Genomic DNA, 18125 nt, shown 5'->3' with positions numbered 1-18125 from the left:
GTGAAAGACAGGGGAAGGAGCAGGAAAGAGAGGGGAAGGGAAAAGAGAGGAGTGGAAGGAGTTAGAGAGAGGCGAAGGGGACAGAGAGGAAGGGAAGGGGAGAGAGAGAGGGGAAGGAGAAAGAGAGGGAGGGGAATGGGAAAGAGTGGGAAAGGGGAGAGAGACGGAAGGGGAATGAGAGGGAAGGGGAAGGGGAAAGAGATGGAGGGGAAGGGGAGAGAGTGGGGGTAAAAAGATGTCGAACGGGTCGTAATGCGATGGAAAGAGAGGTTAAGGGGAGAGGGGAGGAAGGAGTGAGAGAGAGGCAGGCGTGTGAGAGAAATGGGAAGGGGGAGTGAGAGAGAGGGGTGAATGAACGAGTGAGAGGTGAGGGGGCTGGAGAGGAAAGGGAAAGTGAGAGAGAGGGGCAGGGGGGAGAATCTGAAAAGTGGGAAAGAATAGGGAGGAGGGAGAGACTGGAATTTAAATAGTAAACTAATTTTGAGTAAGCCCCAGTGAGATTTGAACTCACAACCCCTGAGCTATGGAGCCACCTGCCTTAGGGCAGACAGGGGAAGGAGCAGGAAAGGGAAAAGAGAGAGTGGAAGGAGTGAGAGAGAGGGGGATGGGGTGAGAGAGGGAAGGAGTGAGAGAGAGGGGGATGGGGTGACAGTGGGGAAGGAGTGAGAGAGAGGGGGATGGGGAGTCAGGGAGGAAGTGAGAGAGGAAGGTAAAAGAGAGAGGGGAGGGGAAAGAGATGGTAGGGAAGAGAGAGTGTGGAAGGGAGGGAGAGGGAGGGTAAGGGGAGAGAGTGGGGAAGGAGTTAGAAAGAAGGGGAAGGCGAGACAGGGAGGAAGAGAGAAAGGGGAAGAGGAGAGAGGGATAGAGAGAGGGGAAGGGGAGAGAGAAAGGGGTGTGGGGAAAGAGAGGGAGGGAATGGAGATTGAGAGTGTGGAAGGGGAGGAGAGAGAGGGGAAGGAGTGAGAGAGAGGGGGAAGGGGAAAGAGAGGGAAGGAGTGAGAGAGAGGAAGGAGAGAGAGATGGGAAGGCGAGAGAGGGATAAGACAGGGGAGAGAGAAAGGAAGGGGAGAGAGAGGGAGAATGGGGAGAATCTGAAAAGAAAGGGAAAAGTGAGAGAGATGAGAGAGGGAAGGGAAGATAGGGGAAGGGGAGAGGGAGAGTGAAAAGGGAGAGAGGGAAGGGGAGAGAAGGGAAGGAGAGAGAGGGGAAGGGGAGAAAGGAAAGGAAGGGGAGAATGAGACAGGAAAGAGAGGGGAAGGGGAGAATGAGACAGGGGAAGGAGAGAAGGGAAGGGGAGAGAGAGGGTGAATCTGAAAAAGAAAGGGAGAAGAGAGAGGGAGAGAGGGGAAGGGGAGAAGGGTAGAAGGTAAGAGAGGGGAATGAGTGAGAGACGGGAAAAGCGAGATAGCGGGAAAGGGAGAGAGGGGTAAAAAGATGTTGAACAGGTCCTGAGGAGGAAGGGAGAGAGAGTGTGAAAGGAGTGAGAGAGAGGGGAAGGGGAGAGAGAGAGAGGGAGGGAAAAGAGGGGGTTTGGGGACGGGGAGAGAGAGGTAGAGAATGGGGAAGGAGTGAGAGAGTGGGGGAAGGGGAGAAAGAGAGTGGGGTGGGGAAAGAGAGGGAGGGAACGGAGAGAGAGAGAGTGTGACGAAGGAGTGGGGGAGAGGGGGAAGGAATGAGAGAGAGGAAAGGGAGAGAGAGAGACAATCTGAAAGGAAAGGGAAAAGAGAGAGAGAGAGAGAGACAGATGAACGATGAATTTAAATACTGTGTTAACTTTGAGTTGGCCCCCAGTGAGATTTGAACCAACGACCACTGGTTGATGAGACCAACGCTCTAAACCCCTGAGCTATGGAACCAGCTGTGAATACAAAGACAGGGGAAGGAGCAGGAAGGAGAGAGAGAGGGGAAGGAGTGGGAAAGAGCAGCAGGGAGGGGAAGGGGAGAGAGTGGGGAAGGAATGAGAGAGTGGGGGAAGGGGAGAAGGGGAGAAGGTAAGAGAGGGGAATGAGTGAGAGACGGGGAAAGCGAGATAGCGGGAAAGGGAGAGAGGGGTAAAAAGATGTAGAACAGGTCGTGAGGGGGAAGGGAAAGAGAGTGTCAGAGAGATGACCCTGTTGTTCCAGGATCAGTCTGAGAGCTGTTTAATATTTATAATTAAAACCCTGGTTAATTGATGGTGAATTTAAATACTGAACTAACTTTGAGTAGGCCCCAGTGAGATTCGAACCCACGACTACTTGCTGACTAGACCAGCGCTCTAACCCCTGAGCTATGGAGCCACCTGCTCTGTGAAATACAGGGGAAGGAGCAGGAAAGAGAGGGGAAGGGAAAAGAGAGAGTAGAAGGGGAGAGAGAGAGGGAAGGGGAGAGAGAGGAAGGGAAGGGGAGAGAGAGAGGAAGGGGAAGGGGAGCGAGAGAGGGAGGGGAGAGAGAGAGGGAGGGGAATGGGAGAGAGTGGGGTAAAAAGATGTAGAATGGGTCGGAATGCGATGGAAACAGAGAGCAGCAGAGAGGAGAAAGAGTGGTTAAGGGGAGAGAGGGGAATGAGTGAGAGAGAGGCAGGCGAGTGAGAGAAAGGGAGAAAGTGTGGAAGGGGCGGGGAGAAATAGAGAGGGGAAAGAGTAAGAGAGAGGGGGAAGGGGAGAGAGAGGGAGGGGAAGGGGAGAGAGAGAGGGAGGGGAAAGAAAAGTTAAGGGGAGAGAGGGAAGGAGTGAGAAAGAGTGGGTAAGTCGAGAGTGGAAGGGGAGAGAGAGAGAGAGGGAAAGTGGAGGGAGTGAGAGAGAGAGGGAAGTGGAGACTGGGAGAAAGAGAGGGGCAGGGGAGAGAGCGAGGGAAGGGGAAAGAGAGGTTAAGGGAAGAGAGGGGGAAGGAGTGCGAAAGAGAGGGGAAGGGGAGAGAGGGGGGAAGGAGTGAGAGTGAGGGGGAAGGGGAGACAGGGAGAGGAAGGGGAGAGAGAGAGGCGGGGAGAATGAAGAAGGGGGAAGAGAGGGGAAGGAGTAGGAAAGAGAGAAGAGAGAGGGGAAGGGGAAAGAGAGGGAGGGGAAGAAGAGAGAGAAGGGGAGGATCTCAAAGGAAAGGGAAAGGAGAGAAAGAGACAGGAGGGCACCTGCTCTGGGAAAGACAGGGGAAGGAGCTGGGGAGAGAGAGAGTGGATGGGAGGGATAGAGGGAAAGGAGTGATAGAGGGAAGGAGAGAGAGAGAGGCAGGAGAGAGAAAGAAGGGGAGACAGAGGCAGGGAAGGGAAAGAGGGTGGGGGAGGGAGGGGAAAAGGAAGAGAGGGGAATGAGTGAGAGACGGAGAAAAGGAGATTGCGAGAAAATGATGTAGAATAGTGAAGGGAGAGAGAGAGAGGAAGAGAAATGAGCCTGTTGATCCAGGATCAGTCTTCGAGCTGTTTAATATTTATAATTAAAGACCTTGTTAACTGACATCAAACTTAAATATTAGGTTCATTTTGAGTCGTTCCCAGTGAGATTTGAACTGACGACCACTGGTTTATTAAACCAGTGCTCTAACCCCTGAGCTATGGAGCCACCTGCACTTGGAAAGACAGGGGAAGGAGCAGGAAAGAGAGGTGAAGGGAAAAGAGAGTGTGGAAGGAGTGAGAGAGAGGGGGAAGGGGAGAGAGAGGGAGGGGAAGGGGAGAGAGAGGGAGGGGAAGGGGAGAGAAGGGGCAGAATGACAGAGAGGGGGAAGGGGAGAGAGAGAGAAGGAGTGAGAGAGAGGAAGGGGGGAGAGATGGGAAGGCGAGAGAGGGAGAGTGAAAAGGGAGAGGGGGCAGGGGAGAGAGAGGGAGAATGGGGAGAATCTGAAAAGAAAGGGAAAAGTGAGAGAGAGGAGAGAGGGGAGGGAAGATAAGGGAAGGGGAGAGGATGAGTGAAAAGGGAGAGGGGGCAGGGAAGAGAGGGGGAGGGGAGAGAGAGGGAAGATAGAGGAGGAAGGAGAGAGAATGGAAGGAGTGATAGAATGAAAGTAGAGAGGGAAGGGGAGAGAGGAGAGAGAGGGGAAGGGGAGAATGAGACAGGGGAAGGGGAGAGAGGAGAAGGGGAGAATGAGACAGGGGATGGAGAGAGAGGGGAAGGAGTGAGAGAATGAAAGTAGAGAGGGAAGGGGAGAGTGGAGAGAGAGGGGAAGGGGAGAATGAGACAGGGGAAGGGGAGAGAGGAGAAGGGGAGAATGAGACAGGGGAAGGAGAGAAAGGGGATGGAGAGAATGAGACAGGGGAAGGAGAGAGAGGGGAAGGGGAAAGAGAGGGTGAAGGAGTGAGATCGAGCGGGGAAAAAGGGAAAGAGTGTGTAAGAGAGACGAGAAGAGGAGAGGGGGAAGGGTGTGAGGGGAGCCTGTTGTTCCAGGGTCGGTCTCAGAGATGTTAAACATCCAGAGAGAGAAGGGGAAAGAAAGGGGGAAGGAAAGAGGTGAGGAAGGGGAGAAAGAGTGGGGAAAGGGGAGAGAGGGGGAAGGAGTGAGAGAGGTGTAGGAGCGAGATATAGAGGGTAACGAGTGTGTAAGAGTGGGAAGGGGAGAGAGAGCGAGGGGGAGGAGAAAGGGAAGGGGAGAGAGTGAGTGGAGAGAGGGGGAAGGGAGATGAGAGGGGGAAGGGAGATGAGAGGGGGAAGGGAGAAGAGAGGGGGAAGGGAGAAGAGAGGGGGAAGGGAGAAGAGAGGGGGAAGCAGAGTGAGAAACGGGGAAAGCGAGATAGTTGGAAAGGGAGAGAGGGGTAAAAAGACTCATGATGGGGAGGGCAGAGAGAGACGAAAGGGTACGAGGAAGGCCTATTGTTCCTCAGTCAGTCCCAGAGATATTAAACATTTATAATTAAAGACCTTGTTAACTGACAGCAAACTTAAATATTAAATTCATTTTGAGTTGTTCCCAGTGAGATTTGAACCCACGACCCCTAGTTGATAAGACCTGTGCTTTAACCCCTGAGCTATGGAGCCAACTGCATGGATGAAGACAGAGGAAGGAGCAGGAAGGAGAGAGAGAGGGGAAGAAGTGGGAAAGAGCGGGAGGGAGGGGAAGGGGAGAGAGTGGGGAAGGAATGAGAGAGTGGGGGAAGGGGAGACAGAGAGGAAGAGAGAGGGAGCAGGGGAGAGAGAGTAGGGTGGGGAAAGAGAGGTTAAGGGGAAAGAGGGAGAAGGAGTAAGATAGCGAGGGGATTTGAGTACAGGGGCAGGGAGGTGTTACTACAGTTGTACAGGGCCTTGGTGAGGCCACACCTGGAGTATTGTGGACAGTTTTGGTCTCCTAACTTGAGGAAGGATGTTCTTGCTGTTGAGGGAGTGCAGCGAAGGTTCACCAGACTGATTCCTGGGATGGCGGGACTGACCTATCAAGAAAGACTGGATCAACTGGGCTTGTATTCACTGGAGTTCAGAAGAATGAGAGGGGATCTCATAGAAACATATAACATTCTGACGGGTTAGATGCAGGAAGAATGTTCCCGATGTTGGGGAAGTCCAGAACCAGGGGACACAGTCTAAGGATAAGGGGTAAGCCATTTAGGACCGAGATGAGGAGAAACATCTTCACCCAGAGAGTGGTGAACCTGTGGAATTCTCTACCATAGAAAGTTGTTGATGCCAATTCACTAAATATATTCAAAAAGGAGTTTGATGAAGTCCTTATGACTCGGGGGATGGTGAGAAAGCAGGAATGGGGTACTGAAGTTGCATGTTCAGCTATGAACTCATTGAATGAGGAAGGGGAAGGAGAGAGTTGGCTCAAAGGGACAACTCCTGCACCTATTTTCTATCAAGAGAGAGATTGGGGAACAATCTGAAAAGGAGAAGAGAGAGAGACAGTGAATTTAAACACAACACTAATTTTGCATCAGGTCCAGTCTCAAAGCTGTTTAATATTTATAATTAAACCCATTGTTAATTGACAGTGAAATAAATACTGAGCTAACTTTGAGTGGGCTCCAGTGAGATTTGAACGCACGACTCCTGGTTTACAAGACCAGTGCTCTAACCCCTGACCGATGGAGCCACCTGTTTTAAAAAAGACAGGAGAAGGAACAGGAAAGAGAGGGGAAGGGAAAAGAGAGAGTGGAAGGAGTGAGAGAGGGGGGGAAGGGGAGAGAGAGGGAAGGAGCTAGAGAGAGAAAGGGGAGAGAGATGGGAAGGCGAGAGAGGGAGGAGACAGGGGAATGAGAAAGGAAGGGGGGAGAGAGGGAGAATGGGGAGAATCTGAAAAGAAAGGGAAAAGTGAGAGAGAGGAGAGAGGGGAGGGAAGATAGGGGAAGGGAAGAGGGAGAGTGAAAAGGCAGAGGGGGCAGGGGAGAGAGTGGGTAGGGGAGAGAGGGGGAGGGGAGAGAGTGGGGAGGGGAGAGAGTGGGTAGGGGAGAGAGGGGGAGTGGAGAGAGTGGGTAGGGGAGAGAGGGGGAGGGGAGAGAGGAGAGAGAGGGAAAGGGGAGAGAGGAGAGAGAGGGGAAGCGGAGAATGAGACAGGGGACGGAGAGAGAGGGGAAGGGGAAAGAGAGGGTGAAGGAGTGAGACCGAGCTGGGAAGGGGAGAGAGAGAGAGAATCTGAAAAGAAAGGGAGAAGAGAGAGAGGAGGGAGAGGAGAGAGAGGAGGGAGAGGAGAGGGAGAGGGTGAGAGAGGGGAATGAGTGAGAGACGGGGAAAGCGAGATAATGGGAAAGGGAGTGGGGGTAAAAAGATGCAGAAGGGGAAGGGAGAGAGAGATTTGGAAGGGAAGAGAATTCCACAGATTTACAACCCTCTGAGAGAAGACATTCCTCCTCATCTCAGTTTTAAATGGGCGGCCCCTTATTCTAAGGTCATGCCCCCTAGTTCTAGTCTCCCCCATCAGTGGAAACATCCTCTCTGCATTCACCTTGTCAAGCCCCCTCATAATCTTATACGTTTCGATAAGATCACCTCTCATTCTTCTGAACTCCAATGAGTAGAGGCCCAACCTACTCAACCTTTCCTCATAAGTCAACCCCCTCATCTCCGGAATCAACCGAGTGAACCTTCTCTGAACTGCCTCCAAAGCAAGTATATCCTTTCCTAAATAAGGAAACCAAAACTGCACGCAGTACTCCAGGTGTGGCCTCACCAATACCCTGTATAACTGTAGCAAGACTTCCCTGCTTTTATACTCCATCCCCTTTGCAATAAAGGCCAAGATTCCATTGGCCTTCCTGATCACTTGCTGTACCTGCATACTAACCTTTTGTGTTTCATGCACAAGTAACCCCCAGGTCCCGCTGTACTGCGGCACTTTGCAATCTTTCTCCATTTAAATAATAACTTGCTCTTTGATTTTTTTTCTGCCAAAGTGCATGACCTCACACTTTTCAACATTATACTCCATCTGCCAAATTTTTGCCCACTCACTTCAACTGTCTATGTCCTTTTGCAGATTTTCCTCCCATTTTTGTATCATCAGCAAACTTGGCTATGTTGCACGCAGTCCCTTCTTCCAATTCGTTAATATAGATTGTAAATAGTTGGGATCCCAGCACTGATCCCTGCAGCACACCACTAGTTATTGTTTGCCAACCGGAGATTGAACCATTTATCCCGACTCTCTGTTTTCTGTTAATTAGCCAACCCTCTATCCATGCAAATATATTACCCCCAATCCCGTGAGCTTTTATCTCGTGCAGTAAACTTTTATGATGGGGAGAGAGAGAGTGGGAGGAGGGCGGGGGGCCGAGAGAGAGAGAGGAAGGGAGAAGGGGAGAGAGAGAAGGGGAGAATCAGAAAGGAAAGGGAAAAATGAGAGAGAGGAGATGGAAAGTGAAAAGGCAGAGGCGGGAGAAATGAGAGTCACATATTTAAATACAAAACTAATTTTGAGTAGGCCCCAGTGAGACTTGAACTCATAACCTCTGGTTGATAAAATCATTGCTCTAACCCCTGAGATATGGAGCAGCTTGCTGTGGGAAACATAGGGGAAGGAGCAGGAAAGAGCAGGAAAGAGAGGGGAAAGGGAAAAGAGAGAGTGGAATGAGTGAGAGAGAGGGGAAGGGGAAAGAGAGGGAGGGGAAGGGGAGAGAGGGGAAGGGGAGAGAGAGAGGGAAGTGGACTGGGAGAAAGAGAGAGGGGCAGGGGAGAGAGTGAGGGAAGGGGAAAGAGAGGTTAAGGGAAGAGAGGGGGAAGGAGTGCGAAAGAGAGGGGAAGGGGAGAGAGGAGGAAGAAGTGAGAGAGAGGGGGAAGGGGAGACAGGGAGAGGAAGGGGAGAGAGAGAGGCGGAGAGAATGTAAAAGTGGGGGAGAGAGGGGAAGGAGTAGGAAAGAGGGAAGAGAGAGGGAAAGGGAAAGAGAGGGAGGGGAAGAAGAGAGAGAATTGGAGAATCTCAAAGGAAAGGGAAAGGAGAGAGAGACAGGAGGGCACCTGCTCTGGGAAAGACAGGGGAAGGAGCTGGGGAGAGAGAGAGTGGAAGGGAGGGAGAGAGGGAAAGGAGTGAGAGAGGTAAGGAGAGAGAGAGAAAGGCAGGAGAGAGAGAGAAGGGGAGACAGAGGCAGGGAAGGGAAAGAGAGGGAGCGGATGGGGAGAGTGAGTGGAAGAAGAGGAAGGAGTGAGAGAAAAGCGAGGGAGAAGGATAGAGAGTGAGGAGGAAGGAAAGAGGGTGGGGTGAGGGAGGGGGAAGGGGAGAGAGGGGAATGAGTGAGAGACGGGGAAAATAAGATCGAGAGAGAGGGAGAAAAAGATGTAGAATGGGGAAGGGAGGGAGAGATTTGGAAGGGGAGAGTGAGTGGAAGAGAAATGAGCCTGTTGATCCAGGATCGATCACAGAGCTGTTTAATATTTATAATTAAACACCTTGTTAACTAACATCAAATTTAAATACTGAGTTAATTTTGAGTAGGCCCAAGTGAGCTATGGAACCACCTACTCTGGGAAGGACAGTGGAAGGAGTAGGAAAGAGAGGGGAAGGGAAAAGAGAGAGTGGAAGGAGTGAGAGAGGGGGGGAAGGGGAGAGAGAGGGAAGGAGTGAGAGAGAGGAAGGGGAGAGAGATGGGAAGGCCAGAGATGGAGGAGACAGGGGAGAGAGAAAGGAAGGGGAGAGGGAGGGAGAATGGGGGGAATCTGAAAAGAAAGGGAAAAGAGAGAGAGGAGAGAGGGGAGGGAAGATAGGGGAAGGGGAGAGCGCGAATGAAAAGGCAGAGGGGGCAGGAGAGAGAGTGGGTAGGGGAGAGGGGGAGGGGAGAGAGAGGGGGAAGGGTAGACATGGAGCAAGAGGGTGGAAGGGAGGGAGAGGAGGGAAGGGAAGAGAGTGGGGGAAGGGAGAGAGAGGGGGAAGGTGAGAGAGAGGGGAAAGGGAAGAGAGAGGGGGAAGAGAGAGAGAGGTGTTATGACTTGAATAGATACTGCAAGCTCAAAGTAAGGTGTGACTAGTCCTTTATTACAGATCTCAGAATGCCTCTCCAGCCTGTGAGGCCTCCTTTTCTACAGGTGCTCCCAAGGGATTGAGACTCCAGGGGATGAGCCCTCTGGTGGTTAGACATGGTATTTACAGGTTTATATATATAACAATGGGGAAGGCAGAGAGAGATCTGGAAGGGGAGCGAGTGTGTAAGAGAGAAGAGGAGAGGGGGAAGGGTGAGAGGGGAGCCTGTTATTCCAGGGTCGGTCTCAGAGCTGTTTAATATTTATAATTAAAGCCCTTGTTAATTGACGATGAATTTAAATACTGAGCTCATTTTGAGTAGGCCCCAGTGAGATTTAAACTCACGACTCCTGGTTTGCAAGACCTGTGCTCTAACCCCTGAAACATAGAAACATGGAAAATAGGTGCAGGAGTAGGCCATTCGGCCCTTCGAGCCTGCACCACCATTCAATAAGATCATGGCTGGTCATTCACCTCAGTACCCCTTTCCTGCTTTCTCTCCATACCCCTTGATCCCTTTAGCCGTAAGGGCCATATCTAGCTCCCTCTTGAATATATCCAATCAACTGGCATCAACAACTCTCTGCGGCAGGGAATTCCACAGGTTAACAACTCTCTGAGTGAAGAAGTTTCTCCTCATCTCAGTCCTAAATGGCTTACCCCTTATCCTTCGACTGTGTCCCCTGGTTCTGGACTTCCCCAACATCGGGAACATTCTTCCTGCATCTAACCTGTCCAGTCCCGTCAGAATTTTATACTTTGCTCTGAGATCCCCTCTCATTCTTCTAAATTCCAGTGAATAAAGGCCCAGTTGATCCAGTCTCTCCTCGTATGTCAGTCCTGCCATCCCGGGAATCAGTCTGGTGAACCTTTGCTGCACTCCCTCAATAGCAAGAATGTCCTTCCTCAGATTAGGAGACCAAAACTGAGCTATGGAGCCACCTGCTCTGTGAAAGACAGGGGAAGGAGCAGGAAAGAGAGGGGAAGGGAAAAGAGAGAGTGGAAGGAGTTAGAGAGAGGGGGAAGGGGACAGAGAGGAAGGGAAGGGGAGAGAGAGAGGGGAAGGAGAAAGAGAGGGAGGGGAATGGGAAAGAGTGGGAAAGGGGAGAGAGATGGAAGGGGAATGAGAGGGAAGGGGAAGGGGAAAGAGATGGAGGGGAAGGGGAGAAAGTGGGGGTAAAAAGATGTAGAACGGGTCGTAATGCGATGGAAAGAGAGGTTAAGGGGAGAGGGAGGAAGGAGTGAGAGAGAGGCAGGCGTGTGAGAGAAATGGGAAGGGGAGTGAGAGAGAGGGGTGAATGAACGAGTGAGAGGTGAGGGGGCTGGAGAGGAAAGGGAAAGTGAGAGAGAGGGGCAGGGGGAGAATCTGAAAAGTGGGAAAGAATAGGGAGGAGGGAGAGACTGGAATTTAAATAGTAAACTAATTTTGAGTAAGCCCCAGTGAGATTTGAACTCACAACCCCTGAGCTATGGAGCCACCTGCCTTAGGGCAGACAGGGGAAGGAGCAGGAAAGGGAAAAGAGAGAGTGGAAGGAGTGAGAGAGAGGGGGATGGGGTGAGAGAGGGGAAGGAGTGAGAGAGAGGGGGATGGGGAGACAGTGGGGAAGGAGTGAGAGAGAGGGGGATGGGGAGTCAGGGAGGAAGTCAGAGAGGAAGGGAAAAGAGAGAGGGGGAGGGGAAAGAGATGGTAGGGAAGAGAGAGTGTGGAAGGGAGGAGAGGGAGGGTAAGGGGAGAGAGTGGGGAAGGAGTTAGAAAGAAGGGGAAGGGGAGACAGGGAGGAAGAGAGAAAGTGGAAGAGGAGAGAGGGATAGAGAGAGGGGAAGGGGAGAGAGAAAGGGGTGTGGGGAAAGAGAGGGAGGGAATGGAGATTGAGAGTGTGGAAGGGGAGGAGAGAGAGGGGAAGGAGTGAGAGAGAGGGGGAAGGGGAAAGAGAGGGAAGGAGTGAGAGAGAGGAAGGAGAGAGAGATGGGAAGGCGAGAGAGGGATAAGACAGGGGAGAGAGAAAGGAAGGGGAGAGAGAGGGAGAATGGGGAGAATCTGAAAAGAAAGGGAAAAGTGAGAGAGATGAGAGAGGGAAGGGAAGATAGGGGAAGGGGAGAGGGAGAGTGAAAAGGGAGAGAGGGAAGGGGAGAGAAGGGAAGGAGAGAGAGGGGAAGGGGAGAAAGGAAAGGAAGGGGAGAATGAGACAGGAAAGAGAGGGGAAGGGGAGAATGAGACAGGGGAAGGAGAGAAGGGAAGGGGAGAGAGAGGGTGAATCTGAAAAGAAAGGGAGAAGAGAGAGGGAGAGAGGGGAAGGGGAGAAGGGTAGAAGGTAAGAGAGGGGAATGAGTGAGAGACGGGAAAAGCGAGATAGCGGGAAAGGGAGAGAGGGGTAAAAAGATGTTGAACAGGTCCTGAGGAGGAAGGGAGAGAGAGTGTGAAAGGAGTGAGAGAGAGGGGAAGGGGAGAGAGAGAGAGGGAGGGAAAAGAGGGGGTTTGGGGACGGGGAGAGAGAGGTAGAGAATGGGGAAGGAGTGAGAGAGTGGGGGAAGGGGAGAAAGAGAGTGGGGTGGGGAAAGAGAGGGAGGGAACGGAGAGAGAGAGAGTGTGACGAAGGAGTGGGGGAGAGGGGGAAGGAATGAGAGAGAGGAAAGGGAGAGAGAGAGACAATCTGAAAGGAAAGGGAAAAGAGAGAGAGAGAGACAGATGAACGATGAATTTAAAAACTGTGTTAACTTTGAGCCGGCCCCCAGTGAGATTTGAACCCCCGACCACTGGTTGATGAGACCAACGCTCTAAACCCCTGAGCTATGGAACCAGCTGTGAATACAAAGACAGGGGAAGGAGCAGGAAGGAGAGAGAGAGGGGAAGGAGTGGGAAAGAGCAGCAGGGAGGGGAAGGGGAGAGAGTGGGGAAGGAATGAGAGAGTGGGGGAAGGGGAGAAGGGGAGAAGGTAAGAGAGGGGAATGAGTGAGAGATGGGGAAAGCGAGATAGCGGGAAAGGGAGAGAGGGGTAAAAAGATGTAGAACAGGTCGTGAGGGGGAAGGGAAAGAGAGTGTCAGAGAGATGACCCTGTTGTTCCAGGATCAGTCTGAGAGCTGTTTAATATTTATAATTAAAACCCTGGTTAATTGATGGTGAATTTAAATACTGAACTAACTTTGAGTAGGCCCCAGTGAGATTCGAACCCACGACTACTTGCTGACTAGACCAGCGCTCTAACCCCTGAGCTATGGAGCCACCTGCTCTGTGAAATACAGGGGAAGGAGCAGGAAAGAGAGGGGAAGGGAAAAGAGAGAGTAGAAGGGGAGAGAGAGAGGGAAGGGGAGAGAGAGGAAGGGGAAGGGGAGAGAGAGAGGAAGGGGAAGGGGAGAGAGAGAGGGAGGGGAGAGAGAGAGGGAGGGGAATGGGAGAGAGTGGGGTAAAAAGATGTAGAACGGGTCGTAATGCGATGGAAACAGAGAGCAGCAGAGAGGAGAAAGAGTGGTTAAGGGGAGAGAGGGGAATGAGTGAGAGAGAGGCAGGCGTGTGAGAGAAATGGGAAGTGGGAGTGAGAGAAAGGGAGAAAGTGTGGAAGGGGCGGGGAGAAATAGAGAGGGGAAAGAGTAAGAGAGAGGGGGAATGGGAGAGAGAGGGAGGGGAAGGGGAGAGAGAGAGGGAGGGGAAAGAGAAGTTAAGGGGAGAGAGGGAAGGAGTGAGAAAGAGTGGGTAAGTTGAGAGCGGAAGGGGAGAGAGAGAGGGAAAGTGGAGAAAGGAGAAGGGGAGAGAGTGGGTAAGGGAGAGATGGAGAGGGGGGATGAAGAGAGGGTGAGGGGAGCGTGTGAGAGAGGGAATTACGTGAGAGACGGGGAAAACGAGATAGCGGGAAAAAAGATGCAGAACAGGTCGTGATGGGGAAGAGGAGCCTGTTGTTCCAGAGTCGGTCTCGTAGCTGTAATATTTACAATTCAACACTTGTTAATTCAAAGACTGGGCTAATTTTAAATAGCTCCTAGTGAGATTTGCACTCACAACTTTTGGTGAAATGATTTACATGACCAGTACTCTAACCCCTGAGCTATGGGGCCACCTGCTTTAAGAAAGACAGGGGAAGGAGCATGAAAGGGAAAAGAGAGAGTGGAAGGAGTGAGAGAGAGGGGGAAGGGAAGACAGTGGGGAAGGAATGAGAGAGCCTGGGGAAGGGAAGACAGTGGGGAAGGAGTGAGAGAGAAGTGGAAGGGAAGACAGAGAGGAAGAGAGAGGGAAAGGGGAGAGCGAGAGGGGAAAGAGTGGGAGAAAGGGGGAAGGAGTGAGAGAGAGAGAGGAGAAGGGGAGACTGGGAGGAGGAAACAGGGAGAGCGGAGAAAGAGAGGGAAGGAGTGAGAGAGAGGCGGGAGGGGAAAGAGAGGGAGATAAGAACATAAGAAATAGGAGCAGGAGTAGGCCATTCAGCCCCTCGAGCCTGCTCCGACATTTAATACGATCATGGCTGATCCGATCATGGACTCAGGTCCACTCCCTGCCCTCCCCCTTATCCCCTTATCCCCTTATCGGTTAAGAAACTGTCTATTTCTATCTTAAATATATTCAATGTCCCGGCTTCCACAGCTCTCTGAGGCAGAGAATGCCACAGATTTACAACCCTCTGAGAGAAGAAATTTCTCCTTATCTCAGTTTTAAATGGGCGGTCCCTTATTCTAAGCCCATGCCCCCTAGTTCTAGTCTCCCCCATCAGTGGAAACATCCTCTCTGCATCCATCTTGTCAAGCCCCCTCATAATCTTATACGTTTTGATAAGATCACCTCTCATTCTTCTGAACTCCAATGAGTAGAGGCCCAACCTCCTCAACCTTTCCTCATAAGTCAACCCCCTCATCTCCGGAATCAACCGAGTGAACCTTCTCTGAACTGCCTTCAAAGCAAGTATATCCTTTCGTAAATATGGAAACCAAAACTGCACGCAGTACTCCAGGTGTGGCCTCACCAATACCCTGTATAACTGTAGCAAGACTTCCCTGCTTTTATACTCCATCCCCTTTGCAATAAAGGCCAAGATACCATTGGCCTTTCTGATCACTTGCTGTACCTGCATACTAACCTTTTGTGTTTCATGCACAAGTAACCCCAGGTCCCACTGTACTGCAGCACTTTGCAATCTTTCTCCGTTTAAATAATAACTTGCTCTTTGATTTTTTTCTGCCAAAGTGCATGACCTCACACTTTGCAACATTCTGCTCCATCTGACAAATGTTTGCCCACTCATTTAGCCTGTCTATGTCCTTTTGCAGATTTTTTGTGTCCTCCTCACACATTGCTTTTCCTCCCATCTTTGTATTGTCAGCAAACTTGGCTATGTTACACTCAGTCCCTTCTTCCAAGTCGTTAATATAGATTGTAAATAGTTGGGGTCCCAGCACTGATCCCTGCAGCACACCACGAGTTACTGTTTGTCAACCGGAGATTGAACCATTTATCCCGACTCTCTGTTTTCTGTTAATTAGCCAACCCTCTATCCATGCAAATATATTACCCCCAATCCCGTGAACTTTTATCTCATGCAGTAACCTTTTATGATGGGGAGAGAGAGAGTGGAAGGGGGGGGAGAGAGAGAAAGAGAGCTGAAGGGGAGAGTGAGAGAGAGAAAGGGAGAAGGGGGGAGAGAGAAAGGGAGAAGGGGAGAATCAGAAAGGAAAAGGAAAAGTGAGCAAGAGGAGATGGAAAGTGAAAAGGCAGAGGCGGGAGAAATGAGAGTCTCATCTTTAAATACAAAACTAACTTGGAATAAGCCCCAGTGAGACTTGAACTCATAATTTCTGGTTTACAAGACCAGTGTTCTAACCCCTGAGCTATGGAGCCACCTGCTCTGGGAAAGACAGGGGAAGGAGCAGGAAAGAGAGAGGAAGGGAAAAGAGAGAGGGGAAGGAGTGAGAGAGAGGGGACGTGGAGAGAGAGGGAGGGGAAGGGGAGAGAGCGAGGGAAGGGGAAAGAGGTTAAGGGAAGAGAGGGGAAAGGATTGCGAAAGAGAGGGGACGGGGAGAGAGCGGAAGGGGAGAGAGGGAGGAAGGAGTGAGAGAGAGCGGGAAAGGGAGTGAAAGGAGAAGGGGAGACGGGGGGAAGGAGTGAGAGAGAGGGGGAAGGGGAGCGAGGGGGGAAGGAGTGAGAGAGAGAGGGAAAGGGAGACAGGGAGAGGAAGGGGAAAGAGAGAGGCGGTGAGAATGTAGAAGGGCGGAGAGAGGGGAAGGAGTAGGAAAGAGGGAAGAGAGAGGGGAAGGGGAAAGAGAGGGAGGGGAAGAAGAGGTATAAGGGGAGAATCTCAAAGGAAAGGGAAAGGAGAGAGAGACAGGAGGGCACCTGCTCTGGGAAAGACAGGGGAAGGAGCTGGGGAGAGAGAGAGGGGAAGGGAGGTAGAGAGGGAAAGGAGTGAGAGAGGGAAGGAGAGAGAGAGTGGAAGGGGAGAGATAGGGAAGGAGAGAGAGAGAGAGGCAAGAGAGAAGGGGAGACAGAGGCAGGGAAGGGAAAGAGAGGGAACGGATGGGGAGAGTGAGTGGACGGAGGGGAAGGACTGAGAGAAGAGCGAGGGAGAAGGATCGAGAGTGAGGGGGAAGGAAAGAGGGTGGGGTGGGCAAGGGGGAAGGGGAGAGAGGGAAATGATGAGAGACGGGTAAAATGTGATCGAGAGAGAGGGAGAAAAAGATGCTGATTGTGGAAGGGAGGGAAAGAGTGGAAGAGAAATGAGCCTGTTGATCTCGGGTCAGTCACAGAGCTGTTTAATATTTATAATATAACTAACAGCAAATTTAAATACTGAGCTAATTTTAAATAGGCTCTAACGAGATTTAAACCCACGACCCCTGGTTTACGAGACCAGTGCTCTAACCCCTGAGCTATGGAGCCACCCACTCTAGGAAAGACAGGGGAAGGGAAAAGAGAGAGTGGAAGGAGTGAGAGAGGAGGGGGGTTGGGGGGCAGGGGGGAAGGGGAGAGAGAGAGGGAGGGGAAAGAGAAGTTAAGGGGAGAGAGAGGGAAGGAGTGAGAAAGAGTGGGTCAGTCGAGAGTGGAAGGGGCGAGAGAGAGAGGGAGGGGCAAGAGAAGTTAAGGGGAGAGAGAGGGAAGGAGTGGGTAATTCGAGAGCGGAAGGGAAGCGAGAGAGGGAAAGTGGAGACGAAGAGAGGGTGAGGGGAGAGGGTGAGAGAGGGCAATGAGTGAGAGACGAGGAAAGCGAGATAGTGGGAAAGGGAGAGAGGGGTAAAAAGATGCAGAACGGGTCGTGATGGGGAAGGGAGAGAGAGATTTGGAAGGGAGCTTGTTGTTCCAGAGTCGGTCTCGGAGCTGTAATATTTATAATTTAACCCTTGTTAATTGAAACACTGGGCTAATTTTAAATAGCTCCAAGTGAAATTTGAACTCATGACTTTTCGTTAAACGATTTACATGACCAGTACTCTAACCCCTGAGCTACGGGGCCACATGCTTTAAGAAAAGCAGGGGAAGGAGCAGGAAAGGGAAAATAGAGAGTGGAAGGAGTGAGAGAGAGGGGGAAGGGGAGTGAATGGGGAAGGAGTTAGAGAGAAGGGGAAGGGGAGACAGGGAGGAAGACAGAGGGGAAGAGGAGAGGGAGAGGGGAGGGGAGAGAGAAAGGTGTGTGGGGAAAGAGAGGGAGGGAATGGAGATTGAGAGTGTGGAAGGGGAGGCGAGAGAGGGGAAGGAGTGGGAGAGAAGGGGAAGGAGTGAAAGAGAGAGAGAGGAGAAGGGGAGACTGGGAGGAGGAAACAGGGACAGTGGAGAGAGAGAAGAAAGGAGTGAGAGAGAGGTGGGAGGGGAAAGAGAGGGAGATAAGAAATAGTAGCAGGAGTAGGCCATACGGCCCCTCGAGCCTGCTCCGCCATTTATTACGATCATGGCTGATCATTCTCTCAGTACCCCTTTCCTGCTTTCTCTCCATACCCCTTGATCCCTTTCCCCATAAGGGCCACATCTAACTCCCTCTTGAATATATCCAATGAACTGGCATCAACAACTCTCTGCGGCAGGGAATTCCACAGGTTCACCACTCTCTGGGTGAAGAAGTTTCTCCTCATCTCGGTCCTAAATGACTTACCCTTTATCCTTAGACTGTGTCCCCTGGTTCTGGACTTCCCCAACATCAGGAACATTCTTCCTGCATCTAACCTGTCCAGTCCCGTCAGGATTTTATATGTTTTTATGAGATCCCCTCTCATCCTTCTAAACTCCAGTGAATACAGGCCCAGTCGATCCAGTCTCTCCTCATATGTCAGTCCTGCCATCCCGGGAATCAGTCTGGTGAACTTTCGCTGCACTCCCTCAATAGCAAGAACGTCCTTCCTCAGATTAGGAGACCAAAACTGGGCTATGGAGCCACATGCTCTGGGAAAGACAGGGGAAGGAGCAGGAAAGAGAAGGGAAGGGGTGGGAAGAGGAAAGAGTGAAAGAGAGGGGAAGGGGAATGGGAGTGAGTGGGGGTAAAACGATGTAGAACGGGTTGTAATGTGATGGAAAGAGAGAGCAGCAGAGAGGAGAAAGAGTGGTTAAGGGGAGAGAGGGGGAAGGAGTGAGAGAGAGGCAGGCGTGTGAGAGAAATGGGAAGGGGGAGTGGGAAAGAGAGGAAAGAGAGGGAGGGAAAGTGTGGAATGGGGGGAGGGAGTGAAAGAGATAGGAGAAGGGGAGAGAGAGGCAAACAAATGGTAAGGTGAAAGTGAGAGAGAGGGGAAGGGGGAGAATCTGAAAAGTGTTCAAGAATCAGTCGGCGGGAGAGGGGGAAGAATGAGAGACCTATATTTAAATACTAAACAAATTTTGAGT

At 51.5% G+C, this 18125-nt stretch overlaps 4 non-coding genes across 4 annotated transcripts; all 4 read right to left on the bottom strand.

Moving 5' to 3' along the window:
- Positions 1–2206: 2206 nt before the first annotated feature.
- trnat-agu (transfer RNA threonine (anticodon AGU)) lies at positions 2207–2279 on the bottom strand. Its single transcript has one exon. It is a non-coding gene; the product is annotated as a tRNA-Thr (tRNA).
- A 1181-nt stretch (positions 2280–3460) lies between these two features.
- Positions 3461–3532, bottom strand: trnai-aau (transfer RNA isoleucine (anticodon AAU)). Its single transcript has one exon. It is a non-coding gene; the product is annotated as a tRNA-Ile (tRNA).
- An 8961-nt stretch (positions 3533–12493) lies between these two features.
- Positions 12494–12566, bottom strand: trnat-agu (transfer RNA threonine (anticodon AGU)). The gene has a single exon. It is a non-coding gene; the product is annotated as a tRNA-Thr (tRNA).
- Positions 12567–16126: 3560 nt separating this feature from the next.
- trnat-cgu (transfer RNA threonine (anticodon CGU)) lies at positions 16127–16199 on the bottom strand. The gene has a single exon. It is a non-coding gene; the product is annotated as a tRNA-Thr (tRNA).
- Positions 16200–18125: the final 1926 nt, after the last annotated feature.

Source organism: Pristiophorus japonicus, unplaced genomic scaffold (assembly GCF_044704955.1).
Source record: "Pristiophorus japonicus isolate sPriJap1 unplaced genomic scaffold, sPriJap1.hap1 HAP1_SCAFFOLD_586, whole genome shotgun sequence".
Lineage (NCBI taxonomy): Eukaryota > Metazoa > Chordata > Chondrichthyes > Pristiophoridae > Pristiophorus > Pristiophorus japonicus.
The sequence above is the reverse complement of the archived record's forward strand: the minus strand, read 5'-3'. Positions and strand labels throughout refer to the sequence as shown.